This window comes from Musa acuminata, chromosome BXJ1-6 (assembly GCF_036884655.1).
Source record: "Musa acuminata AAA Group cultivar baxijiao chromosome BXJ1-6, Cavendish_Baxijiao_AAA, whole genome shotgun sequence".
Taxonomy (NCBI): Eukaryota; Viridiplantae; Streptophyta; class Magnoliopsida; order Zingiberales; family Musaceae; genus Musa; species Musa acuminata.
In genome coordinates this window covers 39,743,306-39,762,230 of record NC_088332.1, presented here as the reverse complement: position 1 = coordinate 39,762,230, position 18,925 = coordinate 39,743,306, and the positions used below count along the sequence as shown (strand labels likewise).

At 39.2% G+C, this 18,925-nt stretch overlaps 1 long non-coding RNA gene across 8 annotated transcripts; it reads left to right on the top strand.

Moving 5' to 3' along the window:
• The first annotated feature begins 2,224 nt into the window (after nt 1–2,224).
• Nucleotides 2,225–18,699, top strand: LOC135676947 (uncharacterized). Of its 8 annotated transcripts, XR_010514490.1 has the most exons (6): nt 2,225–2,572; nt 3,313–3,401; nt 12,470–12,602; nt 15,029–15,092; nt 15,527–16,615; nt 17,836–18,699. It is a non-coding gene; the product is annotated as an uncharacterized LOC135676947 (long non-coding RNA). The 8 variants fall into 8 exon arrangements; XR_010514491.1 differs by lacking the exon at nt 12,470–12,602 and having other exon boundaries at nt 17,836–18,697; XR_010514489.1 differs by lacking the exon at nt 15,029–15,092 and having other exon boundaries at nt 17,836–18,696.
• Nucleotides 18,700–18,925: the final 226 nt, after the last annotated feature.

Genomic DNA, 18,925 nt, shown 5'->3' with positions numbered 1-18,925 from the left:
CGACGAGGGGGTTGTCACCGACGGTGCGGGTGGGACCACGAGGACCGGATCCGATCCAACCCCGACGCGATGGGACCCACTCGAGGCACACGCTTAACACGGACGGCCAGGATGAGCGGCACGGCCCGTGGCACCCCTAGCAATTGCAGTCGAGATTGGAGGGGATCCGGACCTGCGATAGAATTACGGGCTCAGCGGCACGTGCGGGCAGGGAAACAGGTCATCTCGTGACAAGAAAATACCTTTCCACCCGTCCCATCCAACCCGCCCGCCTACCTAGAATAGTAACAGATGTCAATGATTCGAATTCGGGACCCATATCGGGTTCTTATCGGCTTCACGATGACGAAGTGAGAAAAGCATTGCACTTAACATGGAAAGGTTCGACATTGGTAAGCGTAACTCATTGGACAGTCTAATTAGTCAGTTTAAATGTGGGACAGGTCATCATCAGGTTTCAACAACTAATCCCATGGATCCCGTCCATTTATATGCTCTCTATTGCCATGGTTGTTACGGTTGGTGAGCCATGTGCATGTATACAACTAACTGTACATGTCCACATACATCAACATCTCCGCATGCTAAAAGCTCCATAGTTTGGCCTTTTTTTTCTAATTAGTTGATTTAAATGGGGAAATAAAAGCCACTTCTCCCTGAGGAAATGAAGTTTTACCTCTCTAATTTACTATCTTTCATCATCAATTTAAAATATAAATAGCAACTGTTATTGTTTGTATATTATGAGATTGTTGAATTGGAGAAATCCTGTTCTATAGGAGATTAGTTTTACTTAATGGATTTGTACTTTGTTTCTCATCCTCTCAAATTTGCTGTTATTTTGTTTATTTTATTACTCTCTTTTTTTTTATAGTTGACTTGAATGGTAATTTATGCTTTTATGATTCTCTTTTGCACAAATTTATTATAGGGTTTGATCAACACATGGAAAAAATTGGATATGAAGAGATGATTTAAAATTTGTTATGATTTGGAATGTATTATTATCTGCTAATGGTTTTGTCTTCAATTTTAATTGATAAGAAATAAAGTTTAAGATGAAATAGGAAAAATGTACCAAGCACCATTTTATTAACAATTAAATAAAATAAGGTATAGTTAAGATAGATGTATAAAAAAAATTAAAAAATAGATATATTAATATATTGCTCAATAATTCAAATGTAAATTAAAGAGGATGTTGCTCGGGAAGTTGTGTGTGTGTATGTATTTATTTTAAAATGGTCAGAATAAATTGTGTAAATTTATTGATAACTAAAACAAAATAATTAGGAATAAAATGATGAGAATTGTTTAAAATGACACATGAAATATATTACATACTTTATCTAAAAATTCTCAATGTTGGGTTTTAATTAAATGATGACCTCTAATTGGTTTTCAACTTAGCAGCATCATTTTTTTTTATCAATTTAATAAAAATATTCTTCACCTCTTTTCTCTTTTATTGTCTACCCTTCCTTCTTTCCTCCTCCTCTTATCCTTTCCTCTTCTATTGTCTATCTTTCCTGTTGCTTCTCTATTTTATTCTTTTTTCTCTTTCCCTTTTCTTCCTTATCGCTCACTCTTCTTTATTACGGTGGGAGTAAGCAGGTAAAGTAAAGGTGGACAATTATGATACCAATAATGATATTTGTGGCAATGCTGATTTCAAATTAGTGCTTAGTGATTGGGGTAACAAGGCCAAGGTGTAGGTGGAGACGATTGCAAAGGATTGGCTGCACCTATAGGAGCTCCACCTCAAAAGGATGATGGATGATAGTATTAAGGAGGTGGTAGAGGTATCTGTTAGTGTCTCTATGAGGTGGTAGAGGTGTTAAGGAGATAAGACTATCGTCTATGCTAACGCCTTCATTGCCCTCCTTCTCTCTACTTATTATTTTATTAACAATGAGGGGAGGAGAAAGAGAAGAGAGAGAAAGAACAGGAGAAAATGAAGTTGAGGTCAAAATGATGGAAGATAAAAGGATATTTTTATTAAATTAATAAAAATAATATTTAAGAATTCAATCAGTTGGAACAAATATTTGAATAGTAATTTAAGTTTTAAATCTTTCAAATAAGATATTAAGATATTGAAAGAAAAATATATAAATTTAGTTTCACCGCTCCGCGGGTAATCTTACACTGTTTGAAAAGTTATAGTAGAGTTACTTTTATACCCCTTACCGAGTCAAATCTCGCAACGTCTCTCTTATATCGTTAGGGTTCCGGCCTTCTCCCGTTTCCTCTCTCCGCTCGATATCGATGAAGGCTATCACGAGTGCAAGGGGCGCTCGGCCTTATTAAACCTAACCCCTTTCTCTCACAGGGGCAATCGATCCCTGGCCCGTGTCGCCGGACAGGTCTCCGTTCTCCTTCCCGGCCAGTGCCGGAAAGTCCATCTCCGCGACCGCTGCTTCGAAACGCTCTTTGAAAAACGGATTTCACCTTTCCAGGTGCCGGATTCTGGGGTTCAGGTACCTCCTTGGAGTTAGTGTCGAGGGCCGTCTTTTTCAGCCTCGTTTTCTCCAAGCAAACAGGAAAAAGAAGACGATCTATCTTTGAACTGGTGGGTTCAGAATTGCAAAATTTCCCATTCCGATTACTGTTGACGCTATGGTTTGGACAGGTCGTTTTCTCAAGAACTAAAAACATCAAGATGATATATTTTGAATTGTTGCGATGCCGTTAGTGATGTTCAGCATCTCAATGTATGCATATGGTCAGTTGCATAGTGCTTCTTCTATTCAAATTCAATAGGACTTCTTTCTTCGGATGTACTTGTCTGTAGAAAAGGTTAATGGGTGCTTGATGATTTATTTGGCAAAGACCAGCAGGGGAAAGACTTATACTATGTGGGGACATCCCAATGCGTTATTAGAAGATGCTTGGTATAGAACTAACAGAGGATTGACCCTGTGTGCCTATGAGAGGCTCTTTTCTTGCATAGATGAAGTGGGTAACTTTAAACCTTCTGCTTGGTAGGAAACCTTGGTAACTTCATGCTTAGAGAGTATTTATTCTAGGAACAACTGAAGCACTCTGACAAACAGCTGAATTTTCAGTCCTATTGTTCTTTCCTGGAGGCAATTGTGCTGACGTTACTTGATATTCCAAGTATTTCTAGCTTTGTTCCATTTCTGGTTTGTGATTTATCAGGCTATTGTGTTTACAGATCTACAATGATGAAATCACAAACCTGCTGGAACTGACATAAAGGAGTGCCAAACCAATTTTAGTCTTTTACTGTTTCTTCATTACTTGCCTATAGCATTCTCTGTTGTTTCTGAAATTGGCCATATCTTTCAGATTAAGGTGGATGTTCCAACTGGTATTTGTGTTGATTATTTGACAGAGGAGTTTGTTCGTATGATGATGTAAATCAACTATTAATGAAGGTGAATTATTATCAGGAATTCTTTATCAGTTATATATACTTACTATCGATAAGCATCATTCAGGAAACTGCATAAATTGCACATAATCTCATAGATACAACAGAAATGATGGCAAAATAAATAAGTTATTTGTTGTGTCTTTATTTGCTCTCCTATGATACTTTATTTACTCTCCTATGATACTATCTGTTTGGAATTTGCTCTGTGGATCATTGATTGGGAAACAATCACTTTTCAAATTAGTGTTATATTTATCAATCTGTTTATTTAATATATTTTCTTTAGAACATCTATCTTTTTATGACTTCAGGCACCATTAAACTAAGTTTTCTTTATTCCGTGCTACCCTTCTTAAAGATTTTTAACAATCCATGCCAAGTTCTTTTGCTTACAGCCTTTTTCAATGGCACTTTTCTTCTTAATTTTTTCTAGTTCTGTCTGTACTTATTTTTTGATTTCAAGTCATGAACACCATGATCCCTATTTCTGCTGGTCACAGACTTCCCCTTTCTGCCTAACATTTTACCAGTATGATAAAATGAGTATTGAAAGTTTGAAATGATGGGGATATAAACAGGAATAACCTTTGTATAGGAACAAATACTAGAAGACCAAAATACGCAGCGGAATAAAATGGAAACACAATCAAACAGAACACCAAGATATACGTGGAAAACCCCTTCAATGTGAAGGGTAAAAACCATGGGGCAAACTAGAGATAATCCACTATGAGAATAATGAATATACAAATCTCAGTCTCTTGCCCAAAACCCTAGCAACAACCACAAGAGAATAACTGGGATACAAGGATCACGTCACTGCCCACAATATCTAAAACCTCCCCAAGTAATCACAGCAAGAGTCTACTGTAGATTTAATCTAACCTGAGATGAGAACACTGCTAGATGATTGTGAATAGTCTCTCTGCGTTGTCCTTGTCTTCTTCCCTTTCTTTCTCTTCCTTTTCTGCCTTGTTCTCCTTCTTCTCTTTGGAATCTCGTCGCTCCAAAGATCTGCCTCGTTGTTGCCGTTTTATAGCTTTAATCTGCCTCTAAAACGCAGCCACCACACCCCCCTAATCTTAATTAGGGTTAGGTTAAGAGGGGGTGTGGGCTGTGGGCTGATAAAGCCCACATGGGCTGAATATGGGCCATCAGCCCAACAACCTCCCCCTTCAGCCCATAAGGGAGGCTGTCCCATGACTCCTCAATGTGAAGCCATACCGATCAACTGTCGGCATATCTCCTGTCTTTCTTTTGGTAAGGTCTTCGTCAACATGTCTGCTCCGTTGTCATCTGTATGAATTTTCTGAAGCTGCAATTGCTTTTCTTCAAATACATTTCGAATCCAGTGGTATATGACATCTATATGCTTTGACTTAGAATGAAACATTGGGTTCTTACACAAATGGATGGCACTTTGGCTGTTACAATGCACCACATAATTTTCCTGTTTCAGCTCCAATTCTTGTAAGAATTCTTTCATCCATAATATTTCTTTGCATACCTCTGTAGCAGCAATATATTCTGCTTCTGTAGTAGAGAGAGCAATACACCTTTGTAACCTGGATTGCCATGACACAGCTCCGCCTGCAAAAGTAAGTACATAACCTGAAGTAGACTTCCTCGTATCTATATCTCTTGTCATATCTGCATCTGTGTAACCTGTTAACACAGGCGGTCCACCTCCAAAGCTTAAACAAACCTTAGAGCTCCCTCTGAGATATCTAAAAATCCACTTCACTGCTGCCCAGTGCTCTTTGCTTGGATTTGCAAGAAATCTGCTAGTAACACCCACTGCATATGCGATGTCTGGCCTCGTACATACCATTGCATATATTAAACTTCCAACTGCTGAAGCATAAGGAACCTTTTGCATTTTCTCCTTCTCCTCATCACTTGACGGACTCTGTTTTGAGCACAATTTGAAGTGACTTGCAAGAGGAGAACCAACTGGCTTAGCATTGCTCATACTGAATCTTTCCAATACCTTCTCGATGTATTTCTCCTGTGACAACCAAATCTTCTTGTTTTTCCTGTCACGAGAAATCTGCATGCCTAGTATTTGCTTTGCTGGCCCCATGTCCTTCATTGCAAAAGACTCACTCAGTTCCTTCTTCAACTTGTCAATTTTAGACATATCTTTCCCAAGAATAAGCATGTCATCAATATAAAGTAAGAGAATAATAAAATCCTCACCAAACCATTTGATGTACACACAATGATCTGAAGCCGTTCTTTTGTATCCATTTTCTGTCATAAATGAATCAAACTTTCTGTACCACTGTCTTGGAGCTTGCTTTAGCCCATACAAGCTCTTCTTCAACTTGCAGACAAAATTATCTTTACCTTTGACTTTGAAGCCTTCTGGTTGCTCCATATAAATTTCCTCCTCTAAATCACCATGAAGGAAAGCTGTCTTCACATCTAACTGCTCAACCTCCAAGTCCTGGCTAGCAGCAATACTAAGAGCAACACGAATAGAAGACATTTTAACAACAAGAGAAAATATCTCTTCAAAGTCAATACCTTTCTTTTGACCAAAGCCTTTCACAACCAATCTAGCTTTGTACTTTGGTTGAGAACAATATTCTTGAGTCTTCAACTTAAAAACCCATTTGTTCTTCAAGGCCTTCATTCCATTTGGTAGCAGCACTAAATCATAAGTGTGGTTCTTCTGAAGAGCATCCATCTCTTCCTGCATAGCAACTAACCACTTCTCTTTCTGCTCACTCTCAATTGCTTCCTGGTAACTCTCTGGTTCACCTGCATCAGTAAGCATCACATACTCATCTGTAGAGTATCTTCTGAAAGGTTGACGTTGTCTAGGTAAATCAACATCAGGCTCTACACTATTTTCCTGCACATCTCCCCCATCACCCTGATATACTGGAGGAATAACTAGGTCACAATCTGCTAATCCTTCTATAGAAGTCTTGGCTGGTGCCTTTTTCTTCAAATCCTCAAAGGTTTGATCCTCAAAGAAGACCACATCTCTGCTCCTGAACACTTTCTGCTTTTCTGGATCCCAAAGCCTATAACCAAACTGATCATGTGAGTAACCAAGAAAAATACATTCTTTAGACGTACCATCCAGCTTGGACCTCTCATTATCTGGAACATGTGCAAATGCACGACAACCAAATACTCTCAAATGCTTGTAGGAAACATCTTTCTCTGACCATACATGCTCTGCAACATCACCATCTAGGGCTGTACATGGTGATAAGTTGATCACATCAACTGCAGTCCTCAAAGCCTCATCCCAAAATCTTTTGGGTAGCTTGGCCTGTGAAAGCATACATCTGATCTTTTCCATGATGGTGCGGTTCATCCTCTCTGCAATTGCATTATGCTGAGGTGTACCAGGAACTGTCATCTCATGTTGGATCCCATGTGACCTGCAATAGTCATTAAACAATCCCGTATACTCACCACCATTATCTGATCTTATGCATTTCAATTTCCTTTCTGTCTCCCTTTCAACCCTGGCATGAAACTCTTTGAAGACATTAATAACCTGATCTTTGGTCTTCAAAGCATAAGCCCAAACTTTCCTGGAAAAATCATCTATAAAAGTGACAAAATAAAGTGCACCACTTATACCAAGAACATCAACAGATCCACCAGGAGTTTTTGTCCTCAAAGGACCACATACATCTGTATAAACACGGTCTAAGGCATGCATTTTTCTAGACAAAGCAGCACTAGCAAATGAAACTCTATGTTGTTTACCAGCCAAACAATCAATACAAGGGTTCAGATGTATACCTCTGAGATCTAGTAATACCTCTCTCTTGGAAAGAGCTTGCAGCCCCTTCTCGCTCATGTGTCCCAATCGCCTATGCCACAACTCCATACTGAAGTCTTTCTCTATAGCATTTAACTGCTCACCATAAGCTTTAGCCTGCAACCTGTACAAAGTATGACATTTCTTTCCACTAGCTATAACAAGAGAACCCTTACAGACCTTCCATTGCCCTCTGTGAAATCTGCTTTCATACTTTTCATCATCTAGTCTTCCAACTGAAATTAAATTTAGCCTCAAGTCAACCACATGCCTCACATCCTTAAGTACCAACTTGCAGCCAAGGTTGGTCTTTAAATGGATATCACCCATGCCAATGATGTCTGCTGTGCCATAGTTGCCCATCTTGACAACACCAAAGTTTCCAGACCTGTATGTAGCAAAAAACTCTCTCCGAGGTGTAGCATAATAAGAAGCACCTGTGTCAATCACCCACTCAAGATCCTGACACACACAAGAAAAAATATCATCAGAAGGAGACAAAATCAAATAATCACCACCCTGCACTGTAGCTGTAGTATTATCCTTTGACTCTGTAGACTCCACTTCTTTTCCCTTTTTCTTGTTCTTCTTAGGTTTGCTTACATTGGTTCTTGTAATGTCCTTTCTCACCACAGTTATAGCAAACAATATCTTTTCTTGATCTTGACTTGCTCCTACCCATACGTGAACTGCTTCTAGACTTTGACCTTCCTCTATTCTCTGAGATAAGTGCCTGTGAATCATTCTGAGATGTTGCTGAACTCTTTCTTCTCAACTCCTCATTCAACAAACTGCTTGTTACTTGACTCATAGTGACAATACCATCTGGTGCAGAATTACTGAGGGAAACCACCAGTGTCTCCCAACTTTCTGGTAATGAACTGCGAAGTAACTGTAATATCCCTCGCTTTTAAAAATATATTAATAAGGATTTATATGTAAATTGGGGGACCTATATGTAAATATAGAAATTACAAGGACTAAACTGCTAAGTTGCAAAAAGAAAAAAAAAAGAAAAGGAAAAACCAAAAATTCGGTATTATCCCACCGCCTCCCACGCACTCTGTTTCTTTCCAGAAACAGAGAGAGCGGTGGGGCGTGAGGAGAAGAAGGAGAGTGGTTGAAGAAAAGAAGAAGAAGAGGGAAAAGAAGAGAGGAGGAAGAAGAGAGGAAGAAGAGGGAGAAGAGAAGAAGATGAAGAAGAAGAAGAAGAGGAGGTGGCTGCAGCGAGGGCTGCAGCGAGAAGCTGTGGGGCGTGGGGAGAAGAAGAGAGGAAGAAGAGGGAGAAGAGAAGAAGAAGAAGAAGAAGCAGAAGAAGAAGAAGAAGAAGAAGAAGAAGAAGAGAGGATGATAGCTGCGGCAAGGCTGCAGCGAGGAGGTGTGTGGGGTTGGGGAGGAAAAGGGAAGAGGAGAAGAAAAGAAGGAGAAGAAGAGGGAAAAGAGAGGGAAGAGGGAGAGGAGCGAGAGGTGGCAGCAGCTAGGGCTGCAGCACCTCTGTTTCCTGCAGGTGGAAACAGAGGAGAGGTGGGGCGTTCGAAGAGGAGAAGAAGAAGAAGAAGGAAGAGAAGAGGAAGAGGAAGCAGGAGAAGAGGTTGTGATACCTCTGTTTCCTGCAGAGGAAACAGAGGAGAGGGTGTGTGTGACGTCGGGGAGAAGAAGGGGAGGAAGAAGAAGAAGAGAAGAAGAAGAAAGGAAGGAGAGGAAGAAGAGAAGGGAAAGGAGGAGCTGCGGCTGCGGCGGTGGCAGCTGCAGCTGGAAGAGAAGGAGAGGAAGAGATGGTGAGGAAGAAGAGAAGAAGTAGAAGCGGGTGAAGAGGCGACACCTCTGTTTCCTGCAGGAGGAAACAGAGGAAAGGAGGTGCTGTTCGTCGGGGAGAAGAAGGGGGCTGCAGCTGCGGCGATGGCAGCTGCAGCTGGAAGAGAAGAAGAAGAGGAAGATGAGCAGGGGAGGAGGGAGAGGTTGCGGCCGTGGCTGCGGCCGCGACTGCAGTAGTTGCAGCGGGGAGAGAAGAAGAAGAAAGGAAGGAGAAGGAAGAGGAGAAGGGAAAGAAGTAGCTGCGGCTGCGGTTGTGGCAGCTGCAGCTGTGGCAGGGAAAGAGGAAGAGAAAAAGGAAAGGAAGAAGAAGAGAAAGGGAAGGAGAGGAAGAGGAGAAGGGGCTGCGGCTGCGGCGATGGCAGCTGCAGCTGTGGCTGGGAAAGAAGAGAAGGAAAGGAAGAAGAAGAGAAAGGGAAGGAGAGGAAGAAGAGAGGAAGAGGAGAAGGGGTGGCAGCTGCGGCAGTGGCAGCTGCAGCTGGAAGAGGAGGAGGAAATAGAGCAGGGGAGGAAGAAGAGGTTGCGAGTGTGGTGGCTGCGGCCGTGGCTGCGACTCCGGCTGCGGCTGCGACGTTGGCTGCGGTAGCTGCGGCAGCGGTGGTGGCTGCAGTAGCTGCAGTAGCTGCTTTTGGGAAAGAGAAAGAGTAGGAACGAGAGAAGGGAAGAAGGAAATAGTGCAGTGGAAGGGGGCTGCGGTTGTGACCGCAGTTGCGATTGTGGCAGCGGCAGCGGCGGCGGCTGTGGCAGCTGCGTTTGGGAAAGAAAAAGAAGGAATGAGAGTAAGAGAGAGCAGGTGACTGTGCCTCGATGTTCGACACGTGATGTAGTTACGAAGAAAGGAAGAAAACGGGAGCACAAAACGAAACAGAGAGAGGACACGGAGGAAAAGTAGAAAGATTGGACTGGCACCTTCCTTGGATATTCAGATCAAAATATTTGAAAGGCAAGTTCCCTGATCGTTTCTCTTATAATTGCTCTGATATGTCTTATTGCAAGTTCCCTGACCGTTTCTCCTATAATTGCTCTGATATTACTTATTGCAAGTTCCCTGATCGTTTCTCCTATAATTGCTCTGATATTTCTTATTGTAAGTTTCCGATTCGTTCCTACTGTAATTGTTCTAATCTTTCCTATTGCAAGTATCCTGATCTTTCCTCACTGCAATTTTATCTCTACATTTGCTTTGAATATGAGGAACTTTGAATTGTTCTAACCTTGCATTTGATATATCTCCTGTTTAGACGTAACGATTCGAATCTGTGCAACTTCTGAGATTCTGACCTTTTGATACCGCGTTGCCTATAAGTCTTTGTTGGAAACTCTGATTTGTTCAAAACTGATTTCATTGGAAACTAGACTCGTAGACCTTTCTTTGATATATGGATTGAAAGATTTGGAATCCAAACACCTGCCCAGTTATCTGTTGAATCTGACATTATGAATTCTGCCAACAGAGATTTTGTTCTACGACACTTGCTTACCAAATTATTTGTAACTCTCTCTGTTGGACAGTTCAATTCCTATGAAGCCTGTCTTATCTGAAAGTATTATCCAATGATTATTTCTGAGTAAATTGGAGCACGATTGATAGTTTGAATCATTTGTTCAATGTGCCTCTTGTATTCTGCCAGAAATCGAGCTTTGGTCGATTTCTCATATTCTGGTTTCATTCCTTTGGAAGTTGATATCCTTTAGCTTTCTTATTCAATTGAGCTTTATATTACTGCTTTGAGTTCTTGTATACTCTTGTCCTTAAAATTATTGCATTCTTGAAAACCATTGTGGAACGTTTATGCTATATCGTATTGACCCATATAGGCACATGTATATTTCATTGTTCCGCATTTGCTCCCGATATGTGCCTATTCCAGTTCATTCATTTTGACATTGAATTTATCTAACCTTCTTATTTGAATTGAGCTATATATGATTGTTTGGAATCCTTGAATGCTCTTGCTTTCATTTCGTTTCCAAATCTGAATACATTTGTGAGAGATTTGTTCCTTGCATCATATTTGACTCGTAAAGGCACATGTACGTTTGTTGTTCCGCGTGTGCTTCCGATATATGCTATTTATTGTTCGTACTGCCCTTTTGTACTCTGGTGTTTGTGGGATTGTCTGGACCTTTGCCAGAAATGGTAAAGGGTATGTGCTGATTTGCCCGCTTTGTGGGGTCCCGCTTTGTGGGATATTCTGGTATGCGCTTATTTGCCCGCTTTGTGGGGTCCCGCTTTGTGGGATATTGCTTAGAGCCTGCGATGCTCTGCCGGCCTCTTTGACTTCACCTAGACGTGGGTGGATGGAGCTCCCAGACGTGGGAGACTTTTGTCAGGTGGTCATTCAGAAATGGATGAATCACATTCTGACTAAGATCCCACTACACCCTCTATGTGTTTGATATGACATCCAGAGTTTTGGTGAGTTTGTTTCTGTTCATACTCTGGATAAGATTGATATGATTGCAACGTCAAGGACGACGTTTGAGCTCTTGTACGATATGTGTACCGATATGCTCTGAAAGGCTTCATTCCCTGATGATTTTGTTTCGAAATGTTCCATATGCCGTTGATATGCTTCGGAACATTTTATATGCCATTGATAAGCTTGATATGTTTCCTTTGCTTCTGATATGCTCCAATTACGCTGTGCTCCATTTGCTATGAACTGATATGTTCTTATATGTCCTATTTGCCATTGACATGCTCCAATTACTCTGTGCTCCATTTGCTATGAACTGATATGTTCTGAAATGTCCTATCTACCATTGATATGCTCCAAATTACTCTGTGCTCCATTTGCTATGAGCTGATTTGTTCTGAAATGTCCTATCTGCCATTGATATGTTCCAATTACTCTATGCTCCATTCGTTATGGATCAAATATGTCATGAATGACATGATACGTATGATTTGGTATCTATTGAGATGGTATCCTTGAGAATTCTGGTATTCTGCCTTGCATTATGATACCTTACTCGTTTCAAACCGTTCCTTTTGTTCTGAATATGCTTTGTCACTTGCTGAGCCGTTTTTGGCTCACTCCGTTGTTATATAAACCTTTCAGGTCAGCTTGTCACTCTTCGAGATGTTTGATTTGGGCTGAGGCAGTGGATAGCTATTCAGAATTATGGGCAAGTCCTGTTGGTTGTTATGCTATTGTTGTATAAGCATATTTTGTATGTAATGAATTGTTCTGATGATCGAAATGGATATACTGTGTAAAAGTGTTAGAAGATCTCTCTTATTTGGAATTTCGGAATGTTAAGTCTAATTTATGACGATATGAACTTGTGGTGAATAGTTGGAGTTCTGATTGTATAATTTATTTAGCTTGTGGATTTATAAATGTTGTTCATGTTTGTCAAGTTGGCTTGGGTTGCCATAAATGTGAATTATCGAGTGATGTGATATATGATTATAAACTGCACAGGTTTTATGGATGTGAATTTGATTGAATGTTTTTCAGTGTCCTCAAACGTTAGTTTGGATCCTGGATTGGTCTGTGACGAAAATTTTAAAAATCATGGATATTTTGAGGGGCGTGACAGTAACAATGCCTGCAACTCATCATCAAGAGACATTTTCATAGAGGATAACTGGTTAGTAATACTCTGTATTTCATTCAAATGCTCAGCAATAGAAGCACCCTCTCTATATTTTAGGTTCATAAGTTTTCTGATAAAAAAAGCTTTGTTGCCAGCTGTTTTTCTTTCATAGTGACTTTCCAATTTTTTCCAAAGAGAATATGCAGAAATTTCAGTAGAAACATGGTGAAAGACACTATCATCAAGTCACTGTCTAATAAACCTAATTGTTTTTCGATCTAACCTCTTCCATTCATCATCTGTCATAGTTGTAGGTTTTGCACTATCCCCTTGCAAAGGTCCATACAAATCTTTGCAATACAAGAGATCTTCCATTCTTGGTTTCCATATCATCCAATTGTTTCCATTCAAACTAATCATGCGAGAAATATTACTGGCCTTCATGTTCAAATACAAAAATTAAATCACCAAAACCCCGCTCTGATACCAGTTGATGGGGATATAAACAGGAATAACCTTTGTATAGGAACAAATACTAGAAGACCAAAATACGCAGCGGAATAAAATGGAAACACAATCAAACAGAACACCAAGATATACGTGGAAAACCCCTTCAATGTGAAGGGTAAAAACCACGGGGCAAACTAGAGATAATCCACTATGAGAATAATGAATATACAAATCTCAATCTCTTGCCCAAAACCCTAGCAACAACCACAAGAGAATAACTGGGATACAAGGATCACGTCACTGCCCACAATATCTAAAACCTCCCCAAGTAATCACAGCAAGAGTCTACTGTAGATTTAATCTAACCTGAGATGAGAACACTGCTAGATGATTGTGAACAGTCTCTCTGCGTTGTCCTTGTCTTCTTCCCTTTCTTTCTCTTCCTTTTCTGCCTTGTTCTCCTTCTTCTCTTTGGAATCTCGTCGCTCCAAAGATCTGCCTCGTTGCTGCCTTTTTATAGCTTTAATCTGCCTCTAAAGTGCAGCCACTACACCCCCCTAATCTTAATTAGGGTTAGGTTAAGAGGGGGTGTGGGCTGATAAAGCTCACATGGGCTGAATATGGGCCATCAGCCCAACATGAAACACATACTGGAACATAATTTGTTTTAGAAACCTAATAGTATTGACATCAGAAAGAACCTATTTTTTGTCTTTTCCTTGGTTTATACTGGTCAAATTATGATGTCTTGGTATATAGATTTGTCGTTTGCTAGGTTCTTGTATTTTAAGGTATATACACATATATAAGAAAACATATGCCTTTCTATACTTGAAGTGGAATGCATTCACTTCTAGAATTACTCATTTGACCTGCTAAACTAATATTCTATGTGGAGTCACCGTTGCTACATTGGCCAAAATGATTTGGTCATATAACTAGTAGGTGGCAAATCAAATCATGTAGTTATTGCTCTTATCTTTTGATGAATGGACTGTTGGAGTGCCACGATCTTCACATTGAAACCCCTGATACCCTCGTTTAAGCTTTATTCATAGACCATAATCCTCCTTAGAATTTTATATTAGCAAATTTTAAGAAAGCCATCTCCATATGTTAACATGTGGTTGTCCACATAGGACTTTAGAAAGATTCTCTGATGTCTGTACACACTAAATAACTGTGTGAAGCAAGACTGGGCATGTGCTCCAAACTCCAAAATGTTTGAACTGAAGTTATTAGTAATGGGCTCCTGTAATGGAGACAAGACCTTCCTTTCCTCTTTTCTGATTTGGGACTATCTTGGTGTCACAATAAGAGAACTTCATACTTCATCTACATACATTGAATAAATAATGTTGAAGTTCCAGTCAAATGCAGATCAGATGCAACTATACTTTTAATCAATCTACTTTCGAGGGAACTTCATATGCTTAAAGACCTCAAAGATGGACTATCATAGGCTTTGTCTCTTGTCTCTTTTGATCAAAATGTGGGGGATTTACCACTATAAGATAACATGGAATGTGTAAGATCAGAATAAGCTGTTGGAGAATATAGATTTTGTCCAGAATGCTCCTCCCTTTAATTAAACCTGTTTGCTTTAGACAAATTAACATTACAAAAGGTGTAGCTAATCTTAATTTGGATGAATCTGAGCCTGAGCCTTCCTTCTATTCCAACCCCTTTGATTCACAGTAAATGGTCCTTGATCCATGTGGCATAATTTAGGGATGCAATAAGATTTAAATTACTTATCAGTGCACCTATACAGTTTTCAAGTATTCAGAGTGTTTCTGTATATTCAGAACTTAGAAGTTGGATATCCAAAATTTGGATCTTGCTTGGGTTCTATTAGTAGTCCTATATTTAGAACTCAGAAATTGGATATCCAGAAAAGTTATCACTGTATTTATGTTCACTTTTATAGTCTTATAGATAATTAAATATAGAACTCTTTACTTTGATGTTGGTCACTTTTTTTTGTCATTAATTCTCAAACTCGCTATCTGACAAGTTTGAATATTTAGGTTACTTATCTCAAACCAACTGAATGCCTCACAGCTAGTCTCCGACATGGTCTTCAAATTATTGGTAACTGGCAGCAAACCTCAGTCCCAAGAAATTCATCTTTCAGGTTTTCTATCAGTCCATTGAGGGCAAATTAATTGTCTCAATAAACAAGGTTGATGTTGGAATACAGGCACTTGTTCAAGATTTAGAAGTGCGAGAAGAGCTTCCTACTATGTAGTTACTGTAATAAGAAAATTCTATAATATTAGGGTAAACATTCCAACAGAAGCATGCAATTGCAGCTGGCACCTGCTGATGAATTGGTGCCAATTGATAAACACAGTATGCATATACCAAAATTGGGTCACAAAAATTATAAGTTGAGAAAATTATTATTTTGTTTTCGTTTTTAATCTTTTGCATACCTTGTATCTAAAGGTTGTTCTGAATAATTGGAAATCTTTCCCTCATTCCCTCAAAAAGAAATGTACTGAACATCTTTCTTTTTGTGATAGGCAGTGGAGCAAGTCTTGGTAGGATCCATCAGGTGAGAAATGGCACTTGAAGCAAGCTGCTGAAATTATGCAGCTAAATTGTTTATGCTCGACTTCCACCTTGAGTTTTGTACTGAGTTTAATGTTTGTTATGTTCCATATGATTGTGGATGTGGTAGGTCCAACAATATAAACATGAACAAGAATGCAATGTAATTGTTGCTCAAACCCTTGAGGGTAAAATCTATCAGATTGAGACTTTTATGGATTAAGTGAAGAGTTTATTGTGCTTGTGTATGAACATAAGGTTTTACCAATCCTTGATCCTATGTTTGACATTTTTTTATCTCTTTAGTTGTCTTACCAAGATTTTCTATCTAAACTTTCTTACTAGTACTAAAAATTCTATGCAAACTATAGCTTCTTGAAGAAAAATACGAGAATCATCCAGAGGTTTTATGGGTAAATATTGAACTGAAAAGGGTGCCGGATGAGCTTGATGGCTATGTTGCAAATTTGCAATGCTACATGGTTTCCTTTTCTTCTTCTGAATTGACTCCTTGCTCCTCTCAGCACAACATCTGAGTTGGTTAAAGTGCTGATAATAAAGTTGAAGCAGGGAGGACTAGTTGGACAGAAAAAGCGAGCAACTGTTCTCTTGTTGAAGAACTTAGGCTTGCATTTGAAGCAAGTTGTTCTTTGGCTGAAAAGTTGAAAGTAGAACCTGATCCTGAGAAAAAAAAAATGTGCCAAGGAGCTGAAAGAGTCAGTACAAACAACAATGCAGGATCGTAACCAAATTTTAGGACAGTATGCGGAACTTCAGGAGAAGCATACTGCACTTGTTTCAAGAAATCAGTAAATCAGCAATAGAATTGAGGATGCAATCGGAGCAGCAGCAATAGCTGGTATCAAGGGAGATGAATTAAAGTTTATTACTTCTCCTGCAGCTGAAGTTTTAATCTTAAAATCAGAAAGAGAGAGGGAAAGGTGACAATGGAAGGATGAAAATAAAACCCTTCAATCAACTGAGAGACACTGCTGAAGCTCTACAAACTGCCAGAGATTGTGCGGCTAAAAGGAGCAGAGGAAGCTGCTGCAATTGGTGAGGTACTTTTTTTTTTTTCCCTTTTGCTGTTTCATGCATTTTCATGTAGTGAATTAATTCTCACATTAAGATTCATATCAAATCTGTACATTCACACTGGTGGTGTCCAGTGGGAATGTGTGGGCAAGATTATACTTATTGATGTCACTTACAATAGTATAGTTGCCCATGTGCAAATCAATGTGCTATTACATCTATGCTTTCTTGTAAGAGCAACATGCATATTCCTCCATAATGCTTTATGGAAGTATCCAGTACATAGGACTTAAAACTTACATATCAAGTTAGATGTATCATGGATACCTGCTGTCTCTATAATGAGAGAGAAACTATACCTTTTACCCAAGATGCAACGTACCATAATGTACTGCTCAGTACAGGCAGTACGTACAAGTCTGACAGTGGTCCAGGTGATATATTGGTAAACTCCCATGTATCATGTGTCGGTATGCTCGATATAGCTCGGTACATACCGTATTGATAGCTGGTTAGTACATCGGTAGGACCGATAAGGCGAACCATGCTTTTGATCTTTTTTTTCACTTGCTCCTTGGCCTCGGACCCATACTTTGTGGATCATTTGTGACATTGACCTTCATATAGTGTTGATTTCATCCAAAAGCTACAACCTATGCCAACATTTGATATGGTTGCTAATGTTAGAGTCTATTGAATGATAAGCAGAGTAACATATTGCTTAAATGTTAGGAAGTTAAGATTCAGAGGCATCTAGCATCCACTGCAGTTTCTGTGTACTCAACTTTTGTTGTGTCACTAATTGTTTTGTTGGATTTTCTCTTTTCATACCAAAAGTTGCGGAGATTAGAAAGACTTTCAACTGTGATAGACTGAACTGAGGTGTATAATTGGGACTACTTAGCTAAGAAAAGCTTTTCATGGAACACCATGTAATTAATTGTCTTTTATCTCACCAAAGTAAGCAGGTGGTGGTTCATGAATATTCCTCGTTAATTTAGCTTTGGTGCGAAGTCAATTATGGTTAAACATCTCTTGGATAACTATGTTTTGGTAAGGAAATTTCTTATAGGATTTATCTGAGCAGCAGCTATCTTCTGCATTGGTCTTTTGCTTTCAAGCTCTTTATGTTTGTCTTTATCATCTTTTGGATAAATTACATTTTAAAGTGGATTTCATATAGGATAAGTCTTTTGCTTTCAGTTTGTCTATGTTTATCTTTCTTATTTTACTATACATCTTGCAGAAAGAGCATTATTGGCAGAGGAGACAGAGAAGGCAAACCAAGAGATAGATTAGTTGAAGGATTATGATATGAGAAGTTGTTTTACTGAATCAGATACCTGCAGAATCATGTTCACAAAGAGAAGCCCTTGGACACATTGAATTTGATGATTCTGAAGTGGCCAAATCTGATAAGGGAAAGCATGAGTAGAGCTATATAGAGGAGTTTGAACCCTTCTGCTAGGGAGGGGATACCGAATTGTCCATAGATTATAATTCATGGTTCTCTGGTGATGATCAGCGCAATATTTAAAATCTTAAAGGATGTCCCAGCAATATGTTTGTATTACTAGGAGAAGTGTTGCACAACACCTCAAACGTTGGTAACATAGCACTTATATGTTCTGTATCGTTCCTATATACAGTTTCTGGATTTCACCAATTGTGCTAGTTCTGTGAAATTGCATCTGGAACAACTTCCATTCCTGCACGGTAATAATAATCAGGTATAGTTCTATGGTTTTAGTTTTAGTTTATAATCTGCACATGTTTTTAATAATTCTAGTAATGCATGAGTTTATGCTTAGCAATGTTTGTGCTTACTACCAGGTGCAATACAAATCCTATTATATTAGGTGGCGTATCTTCACTTATTTCATTACCTGTCAACCTATTACTGAACATTTCTTCTCAGAAAATTCATTTCTTTACTTTCTGGCTAATCATGGGTTAAATTTATTTCTGTGGTTATTCACTTTTTGATTTGAAAACAACCTTAATGTAGATCTGAGGCTAGTTAGCTCAGCAGAAATGAACAGTGGTAGATGATGTTATTGCTTTGTAACTTAATTATTGTGTGTTTCTTTTGGGGTGTTACAGTAGGCAAATATAGCTCCAGACTCTCTTGTGCAGATAATCTGGCAAGCCTTTAGGAAGTCAATTTCTTAGGTTGCTGGCACATATTTATGCATCTCATACCAATGATCTGAGATTATCTTAATCTTCAACTAGTTTATAGTCATCTATAGGCTCGAAAGGGGAAAAAAAAATTCCACACCCTAAAATTAGTAAGTATTAAGAGTGCCCAGATCATGGAATAGAAACTTGTTTGT